Source organism: Dromiciops gliroides, chromosome 4 (genome assembly GCF_019393635.1).
Source record: "Dromiciops gliroides isolate mDroGli1 chromosome 4, mDroGli1.pri, whole genome shotgun sequence".
In the NCBI taxonomy this organism is placed as follows: Eukaryota; Metazoa; Chordata; class Mammalia; order Microbiotheria; family Microbiotheriidae; genus Dromiciops; species Dromiciops gliroides.
This window is the reverse complement of record NC_057864.1, coordinates 16,059,121-16,077,911: the sequence shown is the minus strand read 5'-3', so window position 1 is coordinate 16,077,911 and position 18,791 is coordinate 16,059,121. Positions and strand designations below refer to the sequence as shown.

The following is an 18,791-nucleotide window of genomic DNA, read 5'->3' as shown; positions in this document are numbered from 1 at the left end:
TTTGCTAACCCTGAGTCCTCAGCTCTGCCTTTCAGAACTCCAAGCTCCCTTCAAGGTTTATTTCAAGGTCCATTTCCTCTAAGAGGTCTTTCCTAATTTCCTAATTGTTAGAGCTCTATCTTCCATCCTTGGGTGTTTATTTTGTATTTAGCCTATGGTTGCTTATCTGCCAACACATCTATATCTCTAGTTGAATGTAAGCCCCTTGAGGGCAGGCACCATTTTATTCTTGTCTTTGTATCTCTAGAGCCTGTTGCAAAGTAAAAATGTAATAAATGCTTCTTGATTAATAGCAGTTAGTTTGTATAATAGCTAATGCGACTAATCAATTAGCTAACCAATGAGCATTTATTAAGGAACATTTTTTTTTCTAGGTAATAGGTTTGGTCCTGGGTGTACAGAAACAAGAGGGAAATAATCCTTAACCACATAGAGTTTACAATCTAGCTGTTGGGTCAGGGAGGGGAACAATATATATGTGTGTGTATTAAATACACACACTTATGTATGCATATATGTATATAGTTATATATAGTTTTATATGTAGTTATATATGTTACATAGTCATATAGTTATATATAGTATTATATTGTGATGAAATAATGGGATTTAGCAGATACTCAAAGACCCACCTGGAGATTAATCAAGACTGGTACTGAAGCCTTTAAAATCTTAATTGTGGTCACCAAAATTTAAAAGGCTTCAGTACCAGTCTTGATTAATCTCCAGGTGGGTCTTTGAGTATCTGCTAAATCCCATTATTTCTGCTAAATCCCATTATTTCATCACAATATATATAGTTATAAAATGATGATGATGATGATAACTAGCATTTTTTTGTTCGGTCATGTCCAACTCTTCATGATCTCATTTGGGGTTTTCTTGAGATACCAGAGTGGTTTGCCATTACCTTCCCCAGCTCATTTTACAGATGAGGAAACTGAGGCAAACAGGGTTACGTGACATGCCCAGGGTCATACAGCTGGTAACTGTCTGAGGTAAAATTGGAACTCAGGAGATGAGTCTTCCTGCCTTCAGGCTCTGTGCTCTGCGCGCTATGGCGCCCCCTGGCGGCCCCTCAAAAATCCCTCTACTAAAAGCTCATTCGATCGGCTGGCTGATTGTTAATGAGAAGGATCTGGGGGCCCTTGGGACCCAACCCTCAATTCTTCAGCAGGAGTGTAAGTTGGTGGGGGGATGGGTGTGTGTGCAATGAAAAAAAGTAGATTTTTCTCTCTTCTACCGTTAAAAAAAAAAAGGGAAAGAAAACCCAACCCCTTGTCACAAATATGCATAATCGAACAAAAAAAAATTCCCCCCTCCCTCCCCCGTTGTCCTCGTCCACAAGCGCGCGCTCCGTTCCACATAAGACATCCATAGGTTAAGTGTGGGATCTTCACGGCCAAGCTTTTACAGGACAATCCCAAGGTCCTAGTGCCCTGCTTCCTTCTTCCACAGAGGCTACTGGGGAATGGGACAATGTCTGGCCGCAGTGCATCCTGGGTCTTGTAGTCCCTGTGTTGGTGGTGCAGGCTAAGCGATCTAGGTCGCTAAGCTTGAGGGTGTTCGAAGTCAAGGCGCACTGCATGCTGGGCCTTTTAGTCTCTGTTGATGAGGCGGAGCGATTGCCGTCATGCGACATTCTGGGATTTGAAGTCAGGGCGCATTGCATGCTGGGCCTTGGAGTTCTCGTATTGGTCCCGCCTTGGAGCGACCCTTCGCGGGGCATGCTGGGATTTGAAGTCAGGCTGCTCATACAGGCATAACTCATTCATTCTTGAGAAATACTTCTCTTTAGAAACAATGCTTGCCCGTTGATGGCAGCAAAGAAGGGGATGAAATAGCCCAGGCCCAGGGAGGACAGAGCGGATGCGTGTGGGGCCGTTGTCATGGCAGCAGCTGTAGAAGAGCGTCCTCACGTTAGTGACGGAAGGGGAAGTGTCGTCGGGAATGTTGTCAGCTCTTGGGCGGAGGGAGGCCGGGAGGGGCGGGCCGCTCTGCCTACGGTGGCTCGGACGGCGGCCCGCTAGGAGGCGGAGCGAGCCCCGGGGGAGGAGCGAGCCCGGAGGGGCGGGCCCTGCTGCCTACGGTGGCCCGGAGGCCGCGGCTGCGGAAGGACGGAGCCGCCGAGAGGACCGCAGCGGCCGCGGTGGCGGGTTAGTACTTCTCTTCGCTCGTCTTCCCTGGGCTCGGCCGGGCGGGCGGGGCCGGAGCCGAGGGAGGGAGGCGCCTGGGAGTTCCTGGACCCCCGCCCCCGTGGGGAAACTGAGGTCAGTCGGGGGGGGGGTGACTTTCCCCAGGTCAGAGGCGGGATTTGAACCCAGGACCTTGCCCCGCCCACACCTCCGCACAGCTCGCCCCTCGGCTCTAGTCCTCCGGCCATCTGACTCCTCACTGCTTGGCGGTGTGGTGGTGGTGGTGGAATGAGCATTTATATGGCACCTACTGTGTGCCAGGCACTGGGCCACCGCAGATGTCACCCCCTTTTTAGATGAGGACACTGAGACACAGAGAGGTTCAGTGACTTACCCAGGGACACGCAGCTAGTGGGTGTCGAGGCAGGATTTGAACCCAGGACTTACCGCCCAGGTCCATTTTGGGACTCGTTCCCCCCCCCCTCCCATCACATGGCGGGTGCAGCTTGTGAGTCTCCATTTATTGAGCACCTGCTGAATGCGGGGATCCAAGGAAAGGCCGAAGGGGCCCGGCCCCTGGGAGCCATCCTTAGACGTACAGGGAAACTGAGTCCGCGGGAGATTGGGGGGAGCATCAAAGGGGGCTTTTGAATCGAGGCCCCGATGCCCCCTCCCATGGTACCCACGTTATAGAGGGGCGGGAGGGGGTGGCCTGTCACTCACAGCAGGATAAATAGGGAGGGGTCTCGGAAGGAAGACCCTGGGGTGGAGGAGGGGCAGGGGCTGGGGAGGAAGGGTTTGGACCCCTACGGAGCCTGTCGTGTTGCTTCCCCTGGTCCTTATTGAGGAGGGGCTGGAGTGGGGGGGGCGGGAGTGAGGGGTGAGGGTCTGCACTGGGGGGGCTGGGGGAGCAGCGTCAGAGGGGAGAAGGGGGCAGAGGCTGACCCCTGGGGGCAGAGGCCCCAGGCCCCGCCCCATCATCAAGCCCCTCCCTCGCCATGTCTGGGGCTTTTAGGGACCCTCATCCTTGGCACTGATAGTGGTTCTGGTCCAGACCCAGCCCTCCTGGTACCTCTGCACCCGGGGCCTTTAGACCGTGGCCTGGGCCATGAGGAGTGAAGGGACTCGACCAGGGCCCCACGGCCTCGGGCCAGAGCCCAGGTGGGGCGGCCTCAGAGGCCCTTTCCCTCCCTCCCGCCCTGTCCTGCTAATCCTCCCAAGGAGGCGGGGACATCTGGGGCGGGGGCTGGGAGATTGTGTGAGGAGGAAGCTGTGGCCCGGCCCCGGGCAAGCAGTGATGACCCCCTTGGCCCAGCTAGGGTCAGTGGTGGGAGTGCGGAGAATGGGGCGCACTGGAGAGTTGGGGGGGGGTGGAGGAGATCTGGCCGCTGATAGAGTATGGAAAGTGAGGGGCCAAGGAGGACTCTGAAGTCGTCTGTCTGAGTGGGACCTTTGACTGCGGGAGGGAGGGCTGGGGAATGAGGGAGGGCTGGGGAATGAGGGAGGGCTGGGGAATGAGGGAGGGCTGGGGAATGAGGGAGGGCTGGGGAATGAGGGAGGGGTAAGTCCTTGAATTTGAGGCACCTGTGGAACGCCCCTTGGGACGGGAGCAGGAGGCCGTTGGGGGGGTGGGACGGGAGGCAGTGAGGTCCCTGAGGGGATGTTCCACTTGGTTACCTTGCTTGTGACCTGGTGATGAGAGACTGGAAGGGCAGGAAGAGACCGGGAAATCCCATCTGTGAAAGGCAAAGTCACTGGATGCTTCATGGCTGAAGAAGCGTAGTAGTTTCTTTAAAACTTTAGGGATTGTTTAAAGTTAAGTAGGACCTTAAAAAATGAAAAAAACAAATTTAGGTTTATTGCTGTTTTCAAATCTGTAACTTTTTTCTGTTCTACCAATCGTTAGTGCTTAGTTTAAAAATTGGGGATAATGTAGCCAATGTGTCATCCCTGTGTTTCCCCTTCTCACCCCCACACCCTCAGTGCCCCCAGGCAGTTTTGATGACCTTGTGTCCAGCCTTCCCAGTCTGGTTCCACGTTATCTCTGCCACCTTTCCCTGCTCCTGCTGACTCGGCATGCCGGTCACCTCCGTGCCTGCCCATGGGCTGGGCCTCATACCTGGAGCACAGTCCCTTCTCACCTCCTCACCTCCTCTCCTCACTTCCGCCCCTGAGAATGTCAAGTCCTCCTTCCTCCTCACTGAGCACGTGTGTACTCAGGATTCCAAGGTGGGTTCAGATCCTGGCTCTGCTCTGACTAGGTCTGTGCCTTGGGTAATAACGATACTAATGATCACTGGGAAGAGTTAACGGTTCTAGAGAGCTGAGAGGTTTTCCAAGCAATGACACCCTTATCTTCTTTGATCCTCATGACAACTCTGAGAGGTGCATGCTGTTCTTATGCCCATTTCATGGATGAGGGCACTCAGCCTGAGAGATGTTAAGTGACTTGCCCAGAGTCACACAGCTATGTCCTGTAGCCTCAGTTTCCTCATCTATAAAACGAGGGGGTTGGACTATATGGTCTCCGAGATCTCTCAGCTTTAAATCTGTGATCTGCCTTAATCTTTTGTAGAGACCAAGGCTGCACTGTCAGCTCAACTCCCTTAACTGCAACTTCAGTTCCCTTAAAACTCCTTAATCAACACTTCTTTATTAAGTAAATACTGCTTGTTATTCATTAATTTATGAGCTGAAAAACTGGAGATATTTATTCTTTGATCCTAATTTGGAATTGAGAATGTGCTGAATATGAACTTGATTCAGTTCTGTTTGATATGTGGAGTTCAATGTATTGTGACCTCTTTAGAAAATGTAGTTATTAAGAGGTTTCTTCTCCTTCTCCTTCTCCTCCTTCTCCTTCTCCTTCTCCTTCTCCTCCTTCTCCTTCTCCTTCTCCTTCTCCTTCTTCATCATCATCATCATCATCATCATCATCATCATCATTGGGGTTAAGTGACTTGCCCAGGGTCACACAGCTAGTATATGTCAAACATCTGAGGTCCGATTTGAACTCAGGTCTTCTGACTCTAGGGCTGATGCTCTATCCACTGCGCCACCTAGCTGCCCCAAGAAGTAGTAGTATTCTTAATTGAGAACATAGTGCTTTTCTACGCAGGTGGGTTCTTTTCTGGGTTTTCTTTTATTTATTCATTCATTAAATCTTTTTTGAATATCTGTAACTTGTGAGCCATGGTGCTCCTTGTGTGAAGATGTACTAAATCCAGGTCCTGCTCTCAAAAAGCTTATCTTCTCAGCCTTCTTCTCAGAATCTGGCCTGAAAACAGCTGCTTTGAGGCAGGGGATGAAGGAATGAAAAGCCATTTATCAAGGGCTTACTCTGCTAACGCACAGTCCCTGCTCTCAGGGCTTCCATTAGATTAGGAGGCTCAGCAGAGATAAGAGGGTTCAGCCATAAGCGAGAAGGAAAGGTTCTTTGACGGCACAAGACGTGTCAGGTCTCTTCCTTTGTGCCATTTCTGATTGTGAAATCTTGCGCATTTCTGATGTTGAATAACTTGATAGTGCCAAGGAGTTTGGTGTTGAGAACATTCTTTTCTGGGTCTTCAGTGGCTGAAGTAACTTGGAAATAAGACACCAGGGAATATGTGAGTGCTGTGATAGAGGAGTTCCCACGGGGGAGCCCTCACTTCTAACAGGGAAAGATGCCGAGGCACTTCAAGGAAGAGGTGGTGCGGCTGATTCTGGTCATGCGCAGTAGTTACGTTTCATAAAGCTGCCGTGAACACTGAATTAGCCGATAGTGAACCGTTGCACCGAGGACAAACACAGGTTCAATTCTTGCGAGCCTCGGGTCACAGTGTTTACTGGTACTTTCTGCACAGCCTCATGTTCAGACCAGCGAATTTCCTCTTCCTTCTTCTGGCTCTCCCAGAGTGTTGATTCATGACCATTGAGCTCATGGCCAACGGTGCTGTGACTCATGCCTGAGCAAGCTTATTGAATTCGTATTTTTTCCTAAGGTACCTCACAGCCTCCTGGGCTTAGGAACATGATGGTTGGGGGCCATTCTTAACCAGCAGAATCACCAAAAAAGCACAAAAGTGCAAAAAACACGGCACTCGCGGGCGCGTGGAAAGGACACTTGTGTACAGGAAGAGAGACGAAACACGGCAGAACATGGCGGCCTTGGCTGGGATCACCCGTGTCAGGCGACTCACATTTTTGCTGCTCTGCACATGTCTGTGAAAACTCTGAAAGGGCCTTGACTGTTGCTTCTGGGGTTGCACATGCACTTTAGTGAGTGCATGAATCTGCAGATTTGGGGTCCATGAATAGGGAGGATTGACCTTGTGGAGCCTCAGAACTTGGCTGGGTCTTTCGTTCTAGGAGACTGGTGGAGAGGGCGGAGAGGACGGAGATGATGGGCTGAACAGGGGTGTGTGCTGAGGGTATCTGGCGAACAGTGAATGTGTCCACTCAGGCCCCGTCAGACCTGATGGGCAGCACTGGAAATGGGGCTAGGCTCCAGCTTGGGGCAGTCGGCTGACAGAATTGGAAGGGCTTCAGGAAGACTCACGGGAGAGTGAGGAAGATGGGCTAGAGCAGGGGAGGACACAGGCCAGAAGCCCAGCCTAGAGGCCTTCACAGGCCCCTGTGGGATGGGGGATCCAAAGAGAAGGACGCTAGGCCTTGCCGTAGGGGTGCTGCAGGGACTGGGGTGGATATCTCAGTGCCCAAAGCCCCAAGAAGAGAGCCGGACCCCAGTCAGGAAGACCTAGCTTCACATCCTGCCTGGGATGCACACAGACCCTCGGGGAGCCCCTGGGCAAGTGACTCAGTGTTTCAGAGCCCACGGCAGCTAAGACTAGGGTCTGAGGGAGACAGGGGATGAGAGCTGCACCCAGGAGGTTCCCCATGCTGTTTAAATTACGGAAGTGACTCGTCCTTGCCGGTCTGCTGTGGGTTTGAGAAGGCTGGAGGATGCCAGGGCTGGCCCTCGTCTGTCTGAGAGGAGCCTCTGCCGGGACTTGATTCAGGGGACCAGATCTTGTTCTTTTGTACCGGGGGGCTTGGGGGGCGGTTTGATCTGTGACAGGGATTGGCTGGAGAGCTGTGTGCTTGTTTCTAGCTCACTTTCAGTTGTTATTTTCCTTAAAAACCCTCGTGTGGGGAGAGGCAAGGAGACGGGGCAGGTGCTGGAACTCAAAGTTTAGGATTCCGGTTGACTTTGGCACACTGCAGACCGTTGGTCATTTGGGCAGCTCCGCCTTTGTTGTCCTGTTTGGCTTTAGATGAAGGACGTGATGGATAAAACTGCAGGCTTTGGAACAGACTCAAAGACACCAAACCTTCAAATTAGCATCGAACCATTATTTTCATTAATGCTCCTTTAGTTAGTAGTCTATCTTTGAAATGCTTCGTAATTATTCTGATTCCCTAAAGCCACTCTTTTTTCTTTTTTGGTGGGGCAATGAGGGTTAAGTGACTTGCCCAAGGTCACACAGCTAGTAAGTCAAGTGTCTGAAGCCAGATTTGAACTCAGGTCCTCCTGAATCCAGGGCCAGTGCTTTATCCACTGTGCCACTTAGACACCCCTTCTTAAAGCTACTCTTGTGAGGTTGTCATTTTCTGCACCGTAGAGGGGAGAAAAGCTAAGCTACTGAACCTAGTCTAACATGCTGGAGGTAGGCCCGGGTCTGGAGGTGGTGCGACTGTGCTTCGCTGCCCTTGGGAGCTCAGGTTCTCAGGGAACTTAAAAAACTGGCAGACAAGATGGATAAGACAAAAGGAGACGTGGAGGGTTTTGTAGGATGAGAGAAGGCCAGGGCTCTGGTTTTCCGAAAAGGGATGAGATCAGGCTCTGTGAGCTGGGTTTATAATGCTCCTCGCCCGGATCTGAGAAGGTGTTACTGGAGAGGTGGGTGGGGAGTTCTCAGGAAAGGGAGTCATTCTCATCAGGGCCAGAGTGGCTCCATCAAGGGTGGGTTATTTCCAGTCTGACCTCGCTTCCTTTTTGTTTTTTTGCAGGGCAATGAGGGTTAAGTGACTTGCCCAGGGTCACACAGCTAGTAAGTGTCAAGTGTCTGAGGCTGGATTTGAATTCAGGTCCTCCTGACTCCAGGGCTGGTGCTTATCCACTGCGCCACCTGGCGGCCCCCAATCTCGCTTCCTTTTTGACAGGGTCGATGACCTGGTGGAGGAGGGGCCGCTGCAGCTATAATTGACTTTCGTTTTTAGCAGAGCAGCTGCAGCTGCTCCAACTCTTGGGTCTTAGGACTCCTTCACACTCTTAACTCTTAAGGACACCCTCCCTCCCCCAAGAGCTTTGGATTATGTGGGTTCTATCTATTCATCTTTGCCGTATTAGAAACAGAAACGTCTTAATATTGTTAGGAAACTAGTTTTGGCCTCATGGGACCCTTTGACCACACTTGGAGAACCACTGGACTAGACGATACTGGGATTGTAGCATCACAGATCTCGAGTCTGGTTCAACCCCCTCATTTTACACATGTGGATACTGAGGACCAGGGAGGTTATATGGCCCGGCTCCCTAGAGGCAGCCAGGTGGTACAGTGGTTACAGCGCTGGGCCTTAGAGGTAGGAAGACCTGAGTTCAAACCATCCTCACATACTTATTAGCTGTTTGACCTTTGGCAGGTCACTTAAGTGACTGCCTGCCTCAGTTTCCTCAACTGTAAAATGAAGATAATAGTGCCCACCTCATAGGGTTGTTGTAAGGATTAAATGAGCTGGTATTTGTAAAGTTCTCAGCCCAGTTGTTTCTTTCTGTCTTAGGCCTTGCCAGGTTCAGAGGTGGTAAGTGTCAGAAGTTTGACTTGGACCCAGGTCCTCTGGTTTCAGTGCTCTTTCATGCTGTCAGACGTGTGGATTTAGAAGAGGTCGCATGGCCGGACCCAAAGAATAGTCACTACAGACTCCTTGTCTGCTTAGAACAGGTGTTCTCGATCCTGTTTGTGTCTTGGACTCCTACGAGGGTCAGGCTGGGGAAGATCATCGACCCCTTCTCGCAGTTGTTTTTTTTAAGTGCATGTAATAAAGTATAAGGAATTCCAAAGGAAGCTGATCATATTGAATTATTAAAAACAAAAAACAAAAAAATCTCCAGCTGGTTGGCTCACGGACCCCGGGTTAAGAGCCTTGGACATTGAAGGAGGCATCTTGTGGAGTATTCCAGGGAGTTGGGGGCTGTTCACCTTGTTGTTCTTCTGAGCCTGAAACGACTGGGTAGAAGCATCTCTTGGTGGGGAGTCTCCCTCCGCCGAGGCACTGAAACTGTTGTACGGTCTAGCCTCAGAGAGTGCCCGGGTCGTGAGAATGTGCTGAGAAGGAGACGTTGGTCAGCATTTTTATCCGTGGCCTTGACAGAGGCCTACGGGCTGTTCTTATCCCGCTTTCAGATGATACAGTTTGGGTGCCTGCGCCTGTGCTGCGTTAACAGGTCAGGATCCGAAAGATCTGAGCGGGGATGGTTGGTGAGTGAATTCCCATGAAATTGAATACTGGTGTCTGGGCAATTTGCTGAACGACCATGAGTTAGGGAAGAGGGGGCCGGGTGCTTGACAAATTTTGGGGATTTGAGTTGGCCTCAGTCTCAGTGTGTTAGAGGGGTGATAGGGCAGCCTAAAAACTGAGGTTATCTTGACAGAAGCATGAGCTGCCGCACAGTGTCGTGGGTAGAGAGCAGGCCATGTGTGCTTGCTGAGCCGGGCTAGACCTCCAGCAGTCCTCACTAGGAACATCTACCTATGGAATCCTGAAATTCCCGGGCTTGTCAACCCCTCCCTGGAGCCAGACTGTCTAAGGGCAAAATTAGAACTCTTGGTTAGCAGTTGTAGGCTAAGGAGATGTCTTCTCATCATAAAGAATGAATTTGAGGGGGCAGTTAGGTGGTGCAGTGGATAGAGAACTGGCCCTGGATTCAGGAGGACCTGAGTTCAAATCCGTCCTCAGACACATGACACTTACTAGCTGTGTGACCCTGGGCAAGTCACTTAACCCTCATTGCCCTGCCCCCCCCCAAAAAAAGAATGAGTTTGAATTCTCTAATTTCTTGTTAGGTAGTGAGCTCCCAATGATTGCAGGTGTTCCACCACAGTCTGGGGTGTTGTAGAAGGGAGTCTTGAATTATCAGAGGTTCTTGGTGTCCCAGGTGTGCTCAGCTAGTCTTCGCAGGTGATCAAAATTCCTACATCAAGCCAGAATAAATATTACTCTCCTTTGAAAGAGAATATTGATAAAACCAGCTAAGAATGCTTAATCTTAGCCTCTGTCTAAATTAGGCTTCTTAACTATTTCCACTCATGACTTCTTTTCTCCCGAGAAATTTTTACATGACGCCACGTTGAGTGACATGACCCAAGTTTAAGAAGCTCCGATCTAAATGATCTTGTTATTTGAATAGTTTTTAATTACTTTCCTTCTCAGTGCCCCTACACTGATGAGGTCGCAGGTCTGTTGAAAGTATTGAAGTTTTATTTCCTGCTAGTGTTAGTTATGGTTTCCACTTCATGCTGTGCTTTAGCACAAAGCAGAGAATCCCTGCCCCTGAGGATTAGTTTGATTCGATGGATGTGCGATTCTGTCCATATGGAAATCACAGCCCTCTTGTGCCTTATCTCCTGTGATTCCCTAAGTTCCCTCTACTGGAGCAGACCAGCCGCTGGGGAGAGAGAGAGGCCTTTGTCTTGCTCTTTTTCCATCTGGGAGCTAATGGTCTAGTACTTGGACTGTTCTCCTTTTGTCTCTCATTCTCGGCACGAGATGAGTCTACCTCCTTTTCTGGGCTTATATGCCATAAGGATATCTTTTTTTTAACCACTTTTCTTCCCCAGGCTGAAAATGTACTCAAGTGACCAAACCCACTGCCAATTGGCCCAGAAGTTTTGATCATTCTGTATTTGACCTGGGGGTGGGGAGTGGTTTGCCCCTCCTTAGGCAACCTGGCAGCTTCCCACCCTTCCCTTCCGGGGACTCAGCATTCTGGGCACTATCTCCAGACAGTGTCTACACTGTATCCGCTTTACTGTGACTACAGCTCAGAACTCCTGATGGCTCCTAAAGGCACCCCAGCTCCATGTGCGTTCTCATCCCTGATACCTGTGGATTTTCATCCCTGGCCCAAGTCCCTTCTCCCCCCAGCCTGTCCTCTCCTCAGGAGCCAAAGCGATCTTCTTAAAATGAAGCCGTGACCGGTGCGCCTTCCCCCTTTTCATAAGCTCCAGTGACTCCCTACTGCCTACAGGGTCCAATACAAATTCTCTGGTTCCAGTTCGAAGCCCTTCCCACCCTCTGGGGTCCAGTACCCAGGGTCTCCTTGTTGACCCTCCATCTCCTGCTCTGGTCATTTTCCTGGGCCCCCTTCAAGTCCCCGCTCCAGCCCTTCCTTCTACAAACAGCCTTTCCCGATCCCCTGCATCTTGATGCATTCCCTCTGTTGACTATCTCCAGTTGGTCCTGTATGCATCATCTGTCCATCGTTGTCTGCATGCTGACATCCCCGTTAGACTGGGAACTCCTTGAGGGCAGCTTCTAGCTTTTGCCTTGCCCAGCTCTCAGCAGAGAGCCTGGCACAGAGTAGGCACACAGTGAATTCTTGTTGGTTGACTTTTTCTTGTGTAGTGGCTGGAACACTCTTATTTGACATGGCTGTGAATTTTAGTGAAGACACTTTGCAGCGTTGGATGCATCTGGTATGACGTCAGCTCTGGATAGGAGCACTGGGTGAACTTCAGCACTGAGGGCAAGTCCTAACATCCTGACCCTGCGAAGCCCGTGTTCTATGATGTTGGAACACCCAGCTTGAAGGTGGTGCTCACTTGTCTGCCTGCTTCCGTCAGGCTCCAAGCCTGGGATGCTTTCAACAAGTCTGGGAGGCACAGGGGTGGGGGAATCTTGCAGGCTTGGCTTTTTTCTACTGTGTCAAATGCCTGAAAAAGCAATTAGGGAACCAGTAGACAATACAGGATCTTCAGCCCTTTGTTGGTTATGTGTCTGTACAGATGTGGAAGATATGGAAAATCACCTACAGAAATCTGCCCGTCCCCTAGGTTTTCATCCAGGATACTCTTGTGGGATCCGTTGACCGTTCTCATACGGGGTTTATAGCGATTCTCACAAGGCAGACATAGGGTTTGGTGGCTCTTCTGTCCTTTATAAAATAGCACTTTCAGGGTATGGTTCTCGTCATCTCTGTTTTTCAGTTGGGGAAATCGAGGCTCCAGAGTATGGAATGAGTTGCCTGTAGTCGTGCAGCCAGTAAGTGCGTGTCCCATTACATCTCCCTGCTGTGGTGTGGATGGGCCTCAGTTCCTTGAGCAGTGAATGTGTGACCTTGTTAGTTGTCGGGAAAAGATTCCATGCTGTGAGTACCAAAAATCACTGGTGGAGGGCCGTCTAAAAGTCCTGTGGCTCCTGGGCTCCCTGGCCTTCCTCCTGCTGCTCTGTCCCTGTCACAGTGGATGCACGGGGCTCAGGGCCGTTTTTACTTGTGCTGTTTCCGGCATCCATGGTCTTCGCAGCGCCTGGGGCTACATTTCTTGGTGATGAAATTTAGCAGGGCTGCTCCCTGGACAGTGGACACCGTCTGTCCTTGGCACCACGCTCGAGGCTTTGGTTCAGTGTTCCGAGCACCGAGGATATGAAGGTGGGAGACAGGACTTTCATTCTCCTGACACGGCACCCCGTCCTTCCCATTAGGACCTGCCGGAGGTGGTGTTCTATGGCATCACCTGTGTTCCCCGGGATTTCTGACCAGCCTTTCCCTTCTCTTCAATAGCGTTTGTACTTACTTATCTGTCTTGTCCTCACTTTCCACCCTGTTCCTTGTCTGAGACTCCTGGTCATCAGATGTGTGACTGGAAGTTCAGTTTCCCCCGGTACCATAACCCAGCCTTAGTTTGCTAATTGCCCATTTACTGTAGATGGGGAAAAGAAAGGAATGATGTCAGTGAACTTTTCTATTTTCTAGCCTGGAAATCCCCCTCTAGCACATCCACGGAGCCCCTCTTTGGTGCTTGGCTTTTTGGTGGGTGGTTGTCATCTAGGGTTTGCGAAGTAGAAAGGATTCTGGGCTGAAAACTTTCATAAATCAGTTTAGTAGGTAAAGGATAGGTCAGAAGTTTGTCAGGTGTGGAAGAATGTAGCATGAGACAAAGTGGAAAAAGAAGGTAATTGGCATTTCTGGAAACAATCAGCCACAGGGGCTGAAGGCCTTCAAGGTCAGAAGAGGAATTGACATTTGTTACTAAAAATGCAAGCATGCAGAAAGGGATCCAACAGATATAAAACCTTGTGGCAGAATTCACAGTATATTTTATTTGAGAGTGTAGCTAAAAGCACATCAGAAATTCTAAATCAATATCTATATTTCACCTTGCCACAGAATACCATTTGGGGAGTGTGCTTAAAGCAGTACCGAGTCCCAGAAGTCTGCAGTATCTTTTATCCATTGTACTCGGTGACTGAGGACTGTTGGGTAGAATTAGTGCCGTTTGACTTCAAGTCAAGGGCCTGTGATAAGGAGTGCATAGAACTGGCTCCTAAAGGTTTGTCTGTCAAGAGCTTTTACTTGACATTAAATCCTAAACGAATAAAATGTCCATTGACTATTGCCAGAAGAACCAAGCTGATTCCCTTCCCCTGCTTGTCAAAGACATTGCCCAGAATACCCCTTACATTGATCAGCTCCTAATTTATTGACTCTCTCAATGCATGCTCATCGCTAGGAAAATGATTCTGTAAAAATGGCATCTTGGAATGGAGCAGTGATTTCCAGATCAGATTTTCCAACCGGAGTCTCTGTCTCTCCCAAAGAATCCTTCTTGTCGTTGATGCTGTTTCCCAGTTTGCTAGATAAGGTTTGAGGAATCAGCACTTAGCTGGCTGTCTTCTCTGTCATTGATGAGGCAAAGAGAATCCAGTGTGCCCATTTCTAACCACATTATCTTCTAGTTAAAAATTGATTTGTCAGAGTGTAAATGTGGCTCTGCACAGTGAACAAGGAGACAAATGTGATGTTGCTATTTTAAGTGATAAGGTTTTTTGAAGCATGCATCACCAAAGACATCCTTGATCTTATTATTTTTTTTAAAGACAGGATCACAAAAATTGTGAAGAGTACTGGTACAGTGAATGTTTCCTCAGAAGTAATTTGGGGGGCAGCTAGGTGGTGCAGTGGATAGAGCACCGGCCCTGGAGTCAGGAGTACCTGAGTTCAAATCCGGCCTCAGACACTTAACACTTACTAGCTGTGTGACCCTGGGTAAGTCACTTAACCCCAATTGCCTCACTTAAAAAAAAAAAGAAGTAATTTGGAAGGCGTGAACAATATATCTTACATTTTCTTGATGTTATTTTAGGCCTACACTGCACAAAATGGACTAAAGATTTGGCAATTATGAAATCAGTTTGGTCAGTATATTAGGTCAAACCAGAGAATTTAGATGCTAAAGGAGACTGAAATTAAGTAGGTAATGGTCAGATCATCACTTTATTTTGTAATTTATAAGCAAAACAAGTTAAAGAAGGAGTAGACTTTTGGAAAGAAATTCTTTGGGCCCAGCCTGAGTTTGGAAATTTGCAATGAGACTATCACTCTTGCTATGTAGACAACTGTGGTTTCTTTTATACTTGGCTGTCTTCAGCTCGCCGGCTTTTAATAGAAGGTAGGGGTTGTCTTGAGGGACAAAGATAAAGGAAAATGCAGTGAGGCTAAGTGTGTGGGTTGCAGCCATAATTCCTCCCAGATTCCATATTCCACACTTATTCTGAAATGAAACAAAGATGCTGGGTCATCAAAGGAGTATTCCAGGTCACTTCGTTTGACCACAGAGTTGCTGGGAAACTTAATTGAGGAACTTGAGTTTTCCACACGACTGAACCATGGCACCGGATATCTTTAAATGTTATGAGAATGGAAGGAACCCCTTTGTCTCAGCAATTTTTCTTTTCCTGCAGCTTGTTTATAAATTTTGGAGTATGATTTTGTAGTAAAATATTTTCTTTATATATAGTGTATGTATATAATATATATTTATATATACACATATATACTATATATAGTTATAATTTGGTGTACTTAAAGAATGGGACACATTCCTTTTTGAAACCATCACAGTTTTCTGTTTTTGTTGATTTAAAGATATGCCCACAGTGCCGAGAGCTGAGTTCTAAGTCACTGTCTCCCAGTTTTAGGATTTTCAGGTGAGTTCATTTCTTTTCTGCAGGAGAAATAAAGTGGGAAGTTTCAGTCTCCTTAGCATGAGTTGGACTTAGAATCTTATTAAGAGAGAACTGGTCAGTGCTGAGTTACCAGCTCTCAGAATAGCTGCTGGGCTTCCTTAGTTTGCCTTTAAAGCAGAAATATTCCAGGCAAAAAGTTTGCAGGGCAAACTGTGGTTCTTTTACTTCGTATCGCCAAATAGATGGACACAAAATGGCTAAAGGGATTTGTTTGGGATTAATGACCTGCCACATCTCTAACAAAATGTAGGACTAGACCTTTTCTCTGATGCAGTGATGATGCACAAGAGATAAAACGATTTCAGCACCCTCCGTGGCCCAGACCTTCAAAATCCCTAGTGAGGTAGCAGTCGAATAAACCAACACAGAGAAGGCCACTGCCAACCCCTAACACAAGGAGCAACCCACAAGGTCTGCATAAGTGGGTTTGCAGCAGGCCTCCACTCTCCCCTCACCCCCTACCTCTAGCTTCCTTCTGGGGTGACCTCCCACCCTCCATGGTGGGGATACAAAAAGAGGCAAAAGACAGTCCCTGTCCTCAAGGAGATAGAAGATTCAAAGACCTTGAGCATAAGTGGAGAAACCATTAGGGTAAATGCCGATAACAGAGGGGAGTAGGGCCCTCCTGTACAGCTAAAAGAGTCCAGACATTTCTGAATAAATGTTGCAGTATAACAACTCATGAGGCATAGGACCCCGTGGATTCCCAAGAGTGTGGGACCACACCGGCATGTTCCTAAATGGTTTAAAAGAGAAATAAGAATTTTAAAACCAGGGTTATTGGCCTCCACCACAGAAATGCTCAGCAGAATCAGATAACTTGAATCCACTGTGGCAAGTGTCACTAAAGAAACAGAAGAGAGAGGAATTAATCAGGAATGAAAAATATATAGAAGTGAAGGCTACTTTTCAAGAATGGAAGCAAACAATGAATATATTAAGATAGAACATGATCTCTCAAAGACAGGCTGTGTAGAGGTACTTGAGTACTGTAGGTGTCCCAGAAAAACACATCAGGTCAAAAAGCCTGAAACCCACAATACAAGAAGATGGCCCCAAACTTCTGAACATGGAAACAAAGTGCTCATCGAAAGAATCCACAGTTTGCCTCCAGAATGAAACAAACTTCTGTGTTGCCAAGTCTGAGAAACAGTGCTCAGTTAACCGGAACAGTTCTGCTGATAGATGACGAATCCTGCCAGTACTCTGGAGAAAGACCTTCCCATACAAAGGAAAGGAAACTGGCAGAACATTCGACTCTTCTGTGCCCAAGATCAAGAAACATTCCCAGGTGCCAAACATTGCCAACATGAGCTTGACCATTAGTGAGCAAAGGCGAGCATTAAATAAGAAGATAGGTGGAAAAGAAGGAAAATGAAGCCCATATAAGTGATTTGTTTTTCAAACACCCCAAACAATGGAATACAATTGAGGTAAACAGTTCACTTCATTTATTTAGTGCCAGGCTCTGTGTTAAGCATTAGGGAGGCAAAAATAGACAAAACACAGTGCCTGTTCTCAAGGAGCTTCCAGTCTAATGAGGGAGACAACAAGCAAAGAAGTATATACGACACAGGCTGTGTCCAGGATAAAAAGGACATAATTACGGGATGAAAGCCTGGGAATGAAGAAGGGTGAGGTAACGCTTCCTGTAGAAGGGTGGGGGGTTTGGTGAGTCTTGGAGGTCAGACGTCGGAGTGGAGGAGGGAGAGCGTTCCAGGCACAGAAAATGCCCAGAGCAGAGAGATGGTGCATCTTGTTCATGGAACAGCCTGAAGGCGGGGTCCACCTGTTGGGGGATAAGATAGGAGGGGGTGAGGTGATGAAGCGCTTTGAATGCCCTGCATACCAAGGGCAGCAACCAAACAACAGAGACACCATGAGAGTTCTGTATAAAACACGAGGAGCTACTTTTTTTTTTTGAAAGCAAAAGGCAAATAGACGTGATGGTGTAGAAATAGGTCTGAACCATTATGAACTAAACCCCTGGACTGTGGGTGGATCAGCGTTTCTGTGAGGGGGCACATAAAAGATGGGAGGTGAGGAAGAGGATCGAGAGGAATTTGTGAAATGGAGTCAGTCTAACTGTACAGGGAAAATAACTCCTGTTTCTTCGAAAGAAGAAAACCTAGAGGAAGATGGGCAAAGAGGCAAAGGAGGGATTGAAACATCAAGAAAGAAAAGGGGGTGGGAGAGGATACCACCGATGGAAGCTGCCATGGGAGATGGATATTCTACAAAGGGACATGGGGACCTTAACAGTGGGTATAATCTTCAGGGATTTGGTGCTTACACAGTCTACCGCAAGAGAGGGAGGAACAGGTTCTGAGGCACCTGACATCTGGAAGAGTGGGAGGGCATGGACCTAGAGAGGAAATTTCATGACAAATGGAAAAAAAATGATGATGGGGAAGGCAAAGGTTGATAAAAAAAAGTGCATAATCAGGAGCCATAGGCAAATTCCTGTCATAGGACAATATCCTCTCTGACTGCAGGAATCTGTATTTCCAAGAGTAAAGCACAACTGAAAGAGGGACCAGGGGGCAAAATCTATAGGACTGCATCATAGAAACTGTTTAGAAAGTGGTACTCTGGAAGCTTAACTAACATGAGGAATGCAGAGATTAAAGACGTAATAGATCAATGAATAAAAGCCCAGAATAGACAGAAAGAAAAGATAATAAGAGAATGAGGTGGAATGGAAGGAAAAGTAATTCCTTTTGTTTTTTAAGGAAAAGTTGCTGAAAATTAAATTAAGAAAAATCTAATGAGCACAATGAGTTGAAAGGGAGGAGAAGAAGGGACATTTTACTTGACTGGTTAATTGGGTGGGTGGGAGCAGGGGGAGATCAGAGGGAAAGAATGAAATGATTAGACAAACAGAAGAAAGAAATATGAGCTAATAAGCTAAGCAAAACTAGAAAACTAGGGAAAGGTGAATGGGACTTGAGGGTGAGGGGAAGGGAGCAATGGGAATAGGCTTGCCTTAAAGTAGACTGAGCTAAAATAACTGAAGAGGCAAGGCACTATGTTTTCAGAGGAAAAAGGAAAAATCTTAATTGGGAAAAAATAACCATCCAATACTCAGGACAAGCGGAGGAAAATACAAACTTAATTCTCACATCTTTAAATGTGAATGAACTTAACCAATAAAATGAAATAAAAGGTTGGAGAAGAATACAAAACCTGCTGCTTACAAGAATCATTTAAAAAAATGAAAAACCAAAGGTATGCAGAATAAAAATAAGGAGTGGGAAAAAGGATGTATCAGATGAATCTGAAAAAGCAGAAGTTGCAATTATGCTATCAGATAAAGTAAAAACAAATATTCACAACTAAAAGGGATAAACAAGGAAACTACATTTTGCTGAAAGGAATGATGGACAACAAACGAATATGAATAGTAATATTAAACGTGCTACAAATGCC

The 18,791-nt window shown here is 47.7% G+C and overlaps 1 protein-coding gene across 6 annotated transcripts in view; it reads left to right on the top strand.

The window, feature by feature from the left end:
* Positions 1–2,062: 2,062 nt before the first annotated feature.
* ATG4C (autophagy related 4C cysteine peptidase) overlaps positions 2,063–18,791 on the top strand; it is a 76,329-nt gene continuing 59,600 nt past the window's right edge. For 2 of the 6 annotated variants that reach the window (XM_043962676.1, XM_043962671.1), the window contains exons 1-2: positions 2,095–2,156; positions 12,323–12,377. The gene's annotated coding sequence lies outside the window, so the exon portion shown is untranslated. Of the gene's footprint in view, positions 2,271–12,322; positions 12,378–12,408; positions 12,484–15,303; positions 15,324–18,791 lie in introns of those variants that run through there. The other 4 variants (XM_043962672.1, XM_043962673.1, XM_043962674.1 and 1 more) reach the window with 4 other exon arrangements.